This window comes from Cebus imitator, unplaced genomic scaffold (genome assembly GCF_001604975.1).
Source record: "Cebus imitator isolate Cc_AM_T3 unplaced genomic scaffold, Cebus_imitator-1.0 Scaffold165, whole genome shotgun sequence".
NCBI classification, from domain to species: Eukaryota; Metazoa; Chordata; class Mammalia; order Primates; family Cebidae; genus Cebus; species Cebus imitator.
Window position 1 is genome coordinate 2,704,187 of NW_016107480.1, and position 12,339 is coordinate 2,716,525.

At 42.2% G+C, this 12,339-nt stretch overlaps 1 protein-coding gene and 1 non-coding gene across 7 annotated transcripts in view; one reads left to right on the forward strand and one right to left on the reverse strand.

Annotated features, from left to right (window-relative positions):
- The window catches only part of CDKAL1 (CDK5 regulatory subunit associated protein 1 like 1), a 717,953-nt gene that overhangs the window by 243,397 nt on the left and 462,217 nt on the right, over positions 1–12,339 (reverse strand). The window lies entirely within an intron of this gene.
- Positions 8,037–8,144, forward strand: LOC119473530. Its single transcript, XR_005202749.1, has one exon. It is a non-coding gene; the product is annotated as a U6 spliceosomal RNA (small nuclear RNA).

Genomic DNA, 12,339 nt, shown 5'->3' on the forward strand with positions numbered 1-12,339 from the left:
TCCACTCCAGGCCCTGCTTGCCTGGGGATCACCTGCAGTGGCTGCAGAACAGTAAGGGTTGCTGCCAGTTTCTTCTTCTGCTATCTTTGTCACAGAAGGATACCTGTCTGATGTCAGTCTGAGCTCTCCTTTATGAGGTGACTCGTTGGATATACAGGGATCAGGGAGTTGCTTGAGGAGACAGTCTGTACTTTATAGGAGCTCAAGTGCTGAGCTGTGAGCTCCGCTGTTCATTCAGAGCTGCTGGGCAGGTATGTTTAAGTCTGCTGCAGCAGAACTCATAATCCCCCCAACCTTTTTTTTTCCCAGGTGCTCTGTCCCGGGGAGCTAGGGCTTTATTTATGAGTTTCTATTGTGCTGCTGCCTTTTTTCAGGTCTGCCCTGCCCAGTGAGGAGGAGCCTAGTCATTGTCTGCCTGCAGAGGCTTTGCTGAGCTGCTGTGGGCTCCGCCCGGCTGCCATATGAACTTCAGTGCAGTCCTGTTTATACGGGTATAGTTAGAACTGCCTTGGCAATGACAGCCCACCTCTATAATGATGGACTCTCTCTGTAATGGTGGGCTGCCTCGGCAACGGCAGGCTGCCTCAGCAATGGTGGACTACCTCCGTAGTGGTGGACTGCCTTGGTAATGGCGGACACCCCTCCCCCACAGAGCTAGACTGTCCCAGGTTCAGGTGTGCTTGCTGTGAAACTTTCAGTTCGGAGCATTTCCAATTGCTGTTTTTTTATGGGGGTCGGACCAGCCAAGCCTGATCACCTGGCTCCCTGCCTCAGAGACCCCCTTTTTTTCTTAGTTGAGTGGTTGATTCCGTCTCCCAGGTGTTCCAGTCGCCTGTTGAAAAGTTGCCGGGATCTGTGTGATTTCCTGTGCAGTGGCCCACTGCACTGGCTGAAACAGCTGCGCTGAGATTTGTGGCAGTTTTTTGCCTGGGAATCTCCTTGCCTGGCTCCGTGTTTCAGTCGCCTTTTTAGCCAGTCGAATGGGCAACTCTGTCTCCCAGGAGCTCCAATCGCCAGCTAAAATGGTGCCCGGACCCATGTATTTTGTATGGAGAACCTCTGCCCTGGGGCGCTGGCAAAACAGCCTGGCCGGCCGAAACCGCCACATCAGCCAAAACAGCCGCGCTGGCGACCTGTGGGGCTCCTCCGCCTGGGAATCTCCTGGTCTGTGGGCAATAAAAATCCATCTGGAAATGCAGTGTCCACTCACCGTCTGTGCATTTGCTGGGAGCTGCTCCTAATTGGCCATCTTGGATCCCTGTCTATGAACACATTTTTTAAAATACAAATATGCCAAGACCAATGACACATTCATTGCAAAAAATGAGGAAAGGAACTCAACAACTAAACTGTTTCTCTTTTTTAAAAAATTTCAATCACATATTTTTTGAGTATCTATTATGCGAAAGGCACATGACCAGACAGCGAGGCCAGCCACTGTACCACTGGGCACCTAACACTTATACTTAAGATGTATAAGAAGCAGAGAAAGAAGAACATATCCTGCAAAGTTAAAGAGAACATATTTAAGTGAAACAAATTAGAAAACTCAGAGAGTGTTTAAAAATTCCTCCAAGGACACCAAGGGGGCGAATTAAAAAAGTGACAGAGGTGAAACTCTGGAATGTCACCATTCATGCAAGCATTAGGAAAGCTGACTAATGTGGCCCTTCTCCACTGCTGCAGGTGTCAGGTCTTCGATTTGAAAGAGAGGGAGGAAAAGAAAGGAGAGAAAGAGGAAAAGAAAAGAAAGAGAAAAGGAGGAGAAAGAAAAAAGAAAAAGAAAGCGGTAGCAGGTACATACGGCCTTTCAGAGTTCAGAAGTGAATAAAAATCTCAAAAAGGGAGTGACTTATTAATAACTTCCATGCGTCCAGTGATTCTTAGTTTTCAAACTATTGCACTTTCTTATCTGTTACCTCACTGCATCCTTCAAACAATATTTTGAAGGATCTTACCGAGTCAAAGAGCCAGCTAATTCCATCCAGTTACCTCTTAGCTCTGCAAGAGTCAGTCATGCATATGGATCAACCATGCCTTTTGTTTCTCCATTTTCTTTCCATTGACTGTGAACATTAGCATTTTAGCCAAAGTGGAAGCCAAGAGATGAACTCAAATCAGTCACCTTAGTAGCAGTTGTTTAAAATAATCCTTTCACTAAAGAATTCAGATTACCTAATAAATTACTCATAGATATCCTTTATCCATACTTTCTCTGTCAGGAATTAATAAGTATATATAACCTATTAACCGTGTTACATATAGACTACCAAATTGGAATTGGGGTTGAAAATTTTCTTCCTTAATAGAGAAATAGCTGGATACACTTTCATGAAACTGTTACACTTCTAGGCTGGGTATTCAGTAGGCTATTTTTTATTTTTATTTTTTGAGACGGAGTTTTGCTCTGTCATCCAGGCTGGAGTACAGTGGCATGATCTCAGCTCACTGCAACCTCTGCCTCCTGGGTTCAAGTGATTCTCCTGCCTCACCCTCCTAAGTAGCTGGAATTACAGGCTGACTCACCATGCTTGGCTAATTTTTGTAGTTTTAGCAGAGACGGGTTTCACCATATTGGTCAGGCTGGTCTTGAACTCCTGACCTCAGGTGATCCACCCACCTTGGCCTCCCAAAGTGCTGGGATTACAGGTGTGAGCCACTGCACCCAGCCTCAGTAGGCTCTTTGTAGCCATACCCCACACCCAGAGCTGGGCAAAGTGGAGCCACACTCACATTACACACCCTACAGTACATATGCTGGCCTCATGCTACTATCCTCTGGCTTTCAGGTTCTTCAGACTTAAACAGCAAAATCCCCCCCAAATGTAAGAAACATAATTGCGCTAAGATGATTGTTTTCTAAAGTGCCAGCACTCAGGGCTTCAGACATATCTATTGTGGTGAGAAATGACATCTTGACACGTAATACACTTTGTGAGATGAAACTTCACATTCAGGCTGTGTGCCTTCTTCTCATCTACGAAATGGAGAGAGGGATACTATTCCCCTCACAGAGCTACTGGGCTACAGTGAACATAAATTAAGATAATCCAGTGTGTGCTTATAAAAGTAAGCCCTCCATATGTAAATCATCTAATTTTTTAATACTTGTCTTTTGGCAAGTATTTTAAGTACCCGGTAACACAATTTTACATGGATTCCAGGGAGCCCATCAGTAAGTAAAACAGCTTCTTGATGAGTTAGTTCTCAAACTAGCAAGTGAAGGAGAAGTAACTGGGACTGATTTGAAAGGGGTTTACCAGCAAACATGACTCGGGGCCAGAGAGGGTAGTGCAGTTTCTCTTGGAAACACTCAGGGTGACCTCCTACTACAAACTGGATATAGCACGAGATGAAACTCTGCACTGCTACAGTACGCCAATTTACAAGTTACAATGCTAACAGCACACAAGTAGGATAAATGTGGTGGTTTCCCCTCGCCTCCCCCATGCTTCTCAAAATAAACCTTCCCACTAGCAATTATCTTTAGCTTCATACTACAGACCTTGCAACTTAATACTGCCAGAACACAAAATAAAAATACACTTGCCCCTTAATTAAAGTCTGTGCTTCTGCCGCTAAGAGAATCATGACTTAACAGAGATTAATATAACCAAGGAGACAAAGGACATATTTTCGTTTTGCTTTTTCTTCCATTCCTCTTCTTGCTCAGCACTCTTGGTTTAGGATAATCTGTGCTCTCTTCACCTTTCAAAAACTTCTGCCTTTATGACTACTCAGCAACCAGTTCCTGGTGTTACCAAAGTCTTTACTTAGTTCTTCTTGGCAATATGATAATGAATCTCCAGAACTGAAAGCTTTATAAAGCCAGGAATTATATTTTACTCTTCCCTCTGGATCTCTACTTATACTGTGCTAAGCACACCCCTAAACATTTAAATACAGATGTGGGTTACAACTACATCAACACACACGAAAAGAGGTGTAAACTGTAATTTCAACAGGAAGACAAACTTTCATTTAGGAATATTTCACTTTGGCTCAACCAGGTAAACAAACATACATTCAACAAGGTAAACAAGCATTTAATCAGCCTGCCTTAATTTCTGGAACAAATGAGTCATTACGTGTAGTACAGGCACACCTCATTTTACTGTGCTTCCCAAAGATTGTACTTCTTACAAAATTGAAGGTCTGTGGCAACCCTGCGTCAAGCACGTGCACTGGCAAATGTTTTCAACACATGCGCTCACTTTGTAGCTCTGTGTCACATTTTGGTAATTCTTGCAATATTTCAGATTTTAAAAATTATTATTATATCTGTTACTATGATCTGTGATCAGTGATCTCTGATGTTACTCTTGTCATTATTTTGGGGTGCCACAAACCATGCCCATATAAAAGGGCAGATTTAATCAATAAATGTTGTGTGTGTTCTGACTGCTCTTCCAATCGGCCCTTTTCCTGTCTTGGGCCTCCCTGTCCTCTGAGACACAATATTGAAATTAGGTCAGTTAATAACCTGACAAAGGCCTTTAAATATTCCAGTAAATGGAAAAGTCCCACGTTTCTCACTGTAAATGAAAAGCTATCTAGCATTAAGCTTAGTGGGGAAGGCACGTCAAAGGCTGAGACAAGTTTAAGGCCTCTTGCATGGAGTAGTCAGCCACGTTATGAATGCAAAGGAAAAGTTCTTGAAGGAAATTAAAAGTGCTACTCCAGAGAACTCACAAATGGTGGGAAGGACAAACAGCCTTATTGCTGATATGGAGAAGTCTGGGTAGATGATCCAATCACTCACAGTGTTTCCTGAAACTCAAACCTAACCCAGAGCAAGGCTCTAACTCTTTTCCATTTTATGAAGGCTGAATGAAGTGAGGACACTACAGAGGAAGTTTGAAGCTACAAGAGGCTGGTTCACGAGGTTTAAGGAACAATGTTTCCATAACATAAAAGCGCAAAGTGAATCGGCAAGTGCTGAAGTAGAAGCTATAGTAAATCATCCAGAAGACTTAGCTAAGATCACTGATGAAGGTGGCTATGCCAAACCACAGACTTTCAATGTAGACAAAACAGCCTTCTATTAAAAAATGGCGGCATCTAGGACTTTGATAGCTGGAGAAGTCAATACAAAAGGCTTTGAAGTCTCGCTTCAAAGCTTCAGAGAACAGAAAGAGTGATTCTCTCGTGAGGGGATAATGCAGCTGGTGGCTAAGTTGAAACCAATTCTCATTTACTATTCAGAAAATTCTAGAGCCCTCAAGAATTGCAACAAATTGACTCTGTTTGTGTTCTATACGTGGAACACCAAAGCCTGGTGAGGGCACATGTGTTGACAGCATGGTTTACTGGATATTTAAAGCCCACTATTGAGACCTACTGCTCTGGAAAAAAAGATTCCTTTCCTTTACTGCTCATGGACAACGCACCTGGTCATCTAAGAGCTCTGATCAGTGTGTAAAAAGAGAGGCCGGGTGCGGTGGCTCAAGCCTGTAATCCCAGCACTTTGGGAGGCCAAGGCGGGTGGATCACGAGGTCAAGAGATCGAGACCATCCTGGTCAACATGGTGAAACCCCGTCTCTACTAAAAATACAAAAAATTAGCTGGGCATGGTGGTGCGTGCCTGTAATCCCAGCTACTCAGGAGGCTGAGGCAGGAGAATTGCCTGAACCCAGGAGGCGGAGGTTGCGGTGAGCCGAGATCGCGCCATTGCACTCCAGCCTGGGTAACGTGAGTGAAACTCCATCTCAAAAAAAAAAAAAAAAGAGATTAATATTGATTTCGTGCCTGCTAACACACAACATCCATTCTGCAGTCCATGGATCAAGGAGTAATTTCAACTTTCAAGTTCATTATATAAGAAATACATTTTTGTAAGGCAGTTACTGCCTTAGTGATTCCTCTGACGAATCTAGGTAAAGTAAATTAAAAGCCTCTGGAAAGGACTCGTCCTTCTAGATGCCACTAAGAACATTCGTGATTCATGGGAGGAGAACAAAATATCAATATAAACAGGAGTTTGGAAGATACTGATTTCATCCCTCATGGATCACTTTGAGGGGTTCAAGACTTCAATGGAGGAAGTAACTTCAGATGTGATAGAAGCAGGAAAACAACTAGAATTACAAATGGAGCCTGAAGATGTGATGGAATTGCTGCAATCTCATCACCAAACTTGAACAGATGATGAATTGTTTCTTATGGATGAGCAAAGAAAGTGGTTTCGAGATGGAATGCATTCCTGTTGAAGATGCTGTGAACACTCTTGAAATGACAACAAAGCACTGAGGATATTACATAAATGTAGTTGATAAAGCAGAGTTTGAGAGGGCTGACTCCAATTTTAAGAGAAGTTCCACTGCTGCAGCTACTTTCTTAACCTTCAGTAGTCACCGCTCTGATGAGTCCACAGTCATCAACACTGGCAAAACCCATCACAAGCAAGAAGACAGTAACTCGCTGAAGGCCCATTTTCAGCAATAAAGTATTTTAAATAAGGTATGTATTTTTTTATACATAATGCTACTGTATACTTACTGGACTATAATATAGTATAAATATAACTTTTATATATACTGGGAAACCAAAAAATTCTTGTAACTTGCTTTATGGTGATATCTGCTATTTTGCAGAGGTCTGGAACCTAACCTGCACTATCTCTGAGGTACGCCTGCAAAAACCAAGACACTTTAAATAAAGGCAGCCCCATCATGGATTATATTTCTAAAGGTATGCTGAAGCTTGAGACTGAAATTACAGTACAATTTCTTTCTCTCATCCCTCCCTCCCTCCCTCCTTCCCTCCCTCCCTCTCTCCCTTCCTTCTTTCCTTCCCTCCTTCCCTCCATCCCTCCCTCTCTCTCTGCCTCTCTCTCTCTCTCTCTCTTTCCTTCTGGCGCAATCTGGCTCACTGCAACCTTCACCTCCTGGATTCAAGCCATTCTCCTGCCTCAGCCTCCAGAGTAGCTGGGATTACAGGTGCCTGCCACCACACCCAGCTAATTTTTGTACATTAGTAGAGACAAGGTTTCACCATATTGCCCAGGCTGATTTCGATCTCCTGACCTCAGGCGATCCCCCCGGCTTGGACTCCCAAAGTGTTGGGATTACAGGTGTGAATCACTGCTCCCAGCCCACAGTACATTTTCTTATGAAAGTAACTTACAAGTGATGGGAAGAGTCTCAGGTTTACCAAGGGAAAAAGAAGCACTTAGCTCAAATTGGGGCTGATGAAAGAAGGGCAGCCATGGGCAGCTCCGTGCTCTGAGCGGGGTGAGTCTGAGCGGAAGGGCAGATTCGGTGGGCATGTATGCGCACACACGGAGGGGGAGCAGTTGAGGAACTCTGGTAGCAGTCAGCATGGAAAAAGTATCTGTTTTATTATAAGGTCATTTATAATGGAAGGGTTGATGTAACAACGCTACTTAAAATATAGCTATCAACCATTTTACAGGCAGGAACTGGAGAATGGCTAGCCAGATCAACAAAACAGTGTTTCTATCTGGTGCTATTACATGGAGTTCTCATCTTACAAAGTGATAATCATCTCAATGTTTTTCTCTCTGAACTTAAAATATATTAAAAAAATAAACTGAATGAAAACAGACTTAATTTTAAAAAGCAGTTCTCTGTATGGACACATTTTTTTTTTTTTTTTTTTTTTTTTTTTTTTTTTTTTTTTTTTTTTTTTTTTTTTTTTTTTTTTTTTTTTTTTTTTTTCGCTCTTGTTACCCAGGCTGGAGTGCAATGGCGCGATCTCGGCTCACCGCAACCTCCGCCTCCCGGGTTCAGGCAATTCTCCTGCCTCAGCCTCCTGAGTAGCTGGGATTACAGGCACGCGCCACCATGCCCAGCTAATTTTTTGTAGTTTTAGTAGAGACGGGGTTTCACCGTGTTGACCAGGATGGTCTCGATCTCTTGACCTCGTGATCCACCCGCCTCGGCCTCCCAATGTATGGACACATTTTTAAAAGAATGGCTAAGTTTCATTTTTATTGCCCTAGGTCATCAAATTCATCAATACATTCTACCCAGTTTTGAATATATACACAACTAGCGTAACAACGTCACTGGGTATGTGCTCGCCTCAGCAACATATATACTAAAATCGGAACGATACAGAGATTAGCACGACCCCCGTGCAAGGATGAAATCACTCAGTATGTGAGGGTTTATAAAATATGTTGACACTTGCATTCAGATGCATTTATGTCCACACTGATAGTTATCAAACAGAAAGCCCTCTACGATTACAGCTTTGTCGCAAAGTACATGCAAGTTCAAAATGCTAAACTCTACACTGCTCCTTGGCTTTCAGCTCATTTAATTGACATGATAAAGGAAAAAAAAAAAAAAAACTTTCCAAAAAAGACAAACTATCCGATTCCCTTTAAATGTTTTAAAGATAGCTTGATATAATTCATATGCCATACAATGTATCCACTCAAACTACAAATTAACATTTTTCATATTCACAGGATTGTAAAACCATGACCACAAACTAATTTTAGAACATTTTCCTTCCCTGAAACAAACCCTGTACCCGTTAGCAGCCACCCCCATTTTCCCTCATTTCACGAACCCTCCTCCTAGCTCTGAAACAACCACTAGTCTACTTGCTAACTCTACAGAGTTGCCTATTCTGGACACTTTATATAAAGAGGTTCATATAATATGTGACTTCTTTCGTGGCCAGCTTCTTTCACTTCTTGGTTTCAAGGGTCAACCATATTGTAACATCTAAGGATTTCTTTCATTCTTTGTTTTTGCAGATAGTCTCACTCTGCTGCCCAGGCTGGAGTGTAAAAGTGCAGTCACAGCTCAGTGCAGCCTTGACTCCTAGGTTCAAGTGATCCTCCCACTTCAGCCTCTTGAGTAGCTGAATGACAAGCACATGCCACCAGGCCGGGCTAATTTTTACATTTTTTTCCAGAGACGGGGTTTCCCTATGTTGCCCAGGCTCGCTGGTCTTGAACTCCTGGGCTCAAGTGATCCTCCTGCCTTGGCCTCCCAAAATGCTGATATTACAGGTATCGGCAACCATGCCCACCACTCCGTCTTATTTTAATTAAATAATAAAACACAGGTATTTAGAATTTATTAAATATTTCATGCAAACCTATTTCAGATGTTCTGAATTATATTAGCTTGACTGAGGTGGTAAAGCACATTTCACCCATACTTCCTGGCTTTTTCACACAAGCATTCTAATGACATATCTTCACTAGAAATTAGCTGCTACGTTTAAGATGTTATTAGAAAAATTACAATACAGACAAAAAATAGGAGAAAAGTGGGCTGGATGAGGTGGCTTACACCAGTAATTCCAGCACTTTGGGAGGCTGAGGCAGGCATGATCACTTGAAGTCAGGAGTTTGAGACCAGCCTGGCCAACACAGTGAAACCTCATCTCTACTAATAATACACACACACACACACACACACACACACAACTTGCTGGGTACACACACACACACACAAAAAAAACTTGCTGGGTATGGTGGTGCATACCTGTAATCTCAGCCATTCAGGATGCTAAGGCACGAGAATCACTTGAACCCAAGAGATGGAGGTTGCAGTGAGCCAAGATTGTGCCACTGCATTCCAGCCTAGGTGACAGAGTATCTCAAAAAAAAAGGAAAAAAAAAAAAAAGATGGGGGAAAAGTATAAACATTCCTTAAAAAAATTAAGAATCTCTTAAAATGAGGAGAATGTGACTAATAATGATAATATTATATTTTTAACAATTCCAACTTTTTTTTGCTCTGTTGTCATAAAATATACATAAAATTTATCATTTTTAACTTTTTTTTTTTAAATTTAATAGACAGGGTCTTGCTACGTTGCCCAGGCTGGAATCAAACCCCTGAACTTGAGAGAACTATGTACCTCAACTTCCCAAGTAGCTGGGACTACAAGTGCATGACACTAAGACTGGCTGTTTTTTTTTTTTTTTTTGAAAGGGAGTATCGCTTTGTCACTCAGGCTAGAGTGCAGCGGCCCCATCTTGGCTCACTGCAACCTCTGCCTCTGGGTTCACGCGATTCTCCTGCCTCAGCCTCTCGAGTAGCTGGGCTTACAAGGCACCCACAGCCACGCCCAGCTAATTTTTGTATTTTAGTATAGCTGGGGTTTCACCATGTTGGTCAGGCTGGTCTCAAACTCATGACCTCAAGTGACCTACCTGCCTTGGCCTCCCAAAGTGCTGGGATTACAGGTGTGAACCAACATAGCAAAACAAGCCTAACTGATTTTTAACCATTTTAAGATATGCAATTTCATGACATTAAAGTCCAGTCAATGTTGCACAGCCGTCATCCACTATCCATCTCCAGAACAAAGCTCCGTACCCATTAAACAGCTCTCCTTTCACTGCTCCCCAATCCTTTCATAACCACAATTTGACTTTCTGTCTCTATGAATTTAACTACTACAAGTGAAATCACATAATATTTGTTCTTTTGTATCCGGCTTATTTCACTTAGCATAATGCTTTCATCCCTGCTGTCGCGATATTACGTTTTTTATGTCTTTTTCTAGACAGCTGATAGCTGTACTCTCCATGCCAAAGCACACTGTATAGATTTGTATTTGCACTTACCTCCCTATCCTGCAATTAAACCGTAGGTCCTCGTGTCCCACGGGTATATCTTGTTTATGTTCATTTCCCTATTCCCTTGCTCCATTCCTGGCCCCAGATACTTATTATAGTTGAACGTATAAATGACTGAACATTTAAATGTCCCAGTTAATCAATACCGTTATTTTGGCATAAGTCCTACAAAAACTTCTAGGCAATGTTCAAAACACCAGCGCCAGTGTTCTAGGAAATCCTGACTCCAACACTTACCAAGTCATATAAGATAGAATAGTACCAGGGACATATTTCATCCATTACTTCATTAATGGCACTGTAACAGCTACTGAGCGAATTACCAGTACCTATATTTACTCTAGCAATTTAATAATAAATTTTCATTAATAGCATCAGAAAGTGACTGAGGGAGCGCAAGAAGGGAAAATTTCCAGTTCTTATGACCCAAATGACAAGGATTGGATGTTGTAAACAGATTCTAATTTACAATTGATCTATAACTTAATTACAACAGAAAATTCTCTTCTAAACTGCACAGAGTTAACATTTTCAGTCTCGTGTTAAAACAGGTTGAGACAAAACATCTGTTCTAATTAGCGTTCACAGAAATGTAAAAGGACTTCACGTCCGCTTACCATGACCACTTCTTCTCAGTGTCAGAGCCAGTCGTCAGGCTTCACAATATAAAGACGAAAATATACATCTTGATACTGATGATAAAATGGTCAGAGTCATAATTACACACACAAACACATTTATTTTCAACTAATATCTGTGTTTATTTTTTTAATTTTGAGACAGAGTCTTGCTCTGTCGCCCAGGATGGAGTGCAACATGGTGAAACCCCATCTCAATTAAAAATGCAAAAAAATTAGGTGGGCATGGTGGTGCATGCCTGTAGTCCCAGCTACTCGGGAGGCTGGGGTGGGAGAATCGCTTGAACCTGGGAGGCGGAGGTTGCAGGGAGCTGAGATCGCGCCGCTGCAGTCCCGCCTGGTGACAGAGTGAGACTTTGTCTCAAAACAAAAACAAAAAAAACCAAACCAGTGGTTCCCTCAGTCTCTTTTCCTCCCTCATTCCATATAAGTTCTGAAGTGGAGAAAACGCAAACAGAGCTTCAGCCAGTATATAACGGGTGCGTAACATGAGCGAGAAATAAATTTTTGTTGTTATAAGCCACTGACATTTTGGAGGCGATTTTAATATACAGTATAACTTAGTTTATCCTTACTGACTGTGATTGTTAATTCTATGTGTCGATAGGCTCCTGAATGCACAGACAGCTGATAAAATATTATTTCTGGGTGTCTGTGAGGGTATTTCCAGAACAGATTAGCATTTCAATCAGCAGAGTAAAAGAAGGTCCATCCCCATCAACGGGTGGGCAGCATCCAATCCTTCCAAGTCTCAAATTAAACACAATGGCAGAGCAAGGGTGAATTCTCCCTCACTTCACACACACAAACACACACACACACACACACACACATACATACACACACACACAGAGACACACATGTGCATGCACACACACACGTACACAACCCAGTATGTTTCTTTGGAGAACTCTGACTAATCCACTGATGGAGTCTCATGTTACGGATAAAAAATACTAAAGTTTAGAGACGTTTAAAATGGTGTGTCTGGCCAGATGCAGTGGCTCACACCTGTAATCCCAACACTTTGGGAGACCAGGGTGGGAGGACAGCTTGAACCCAGGGGTTCAAGTCAAGCCTGGGCAACTAGTGGGACCCCATGTCTACAAAAAAGTCAAAAATTATCA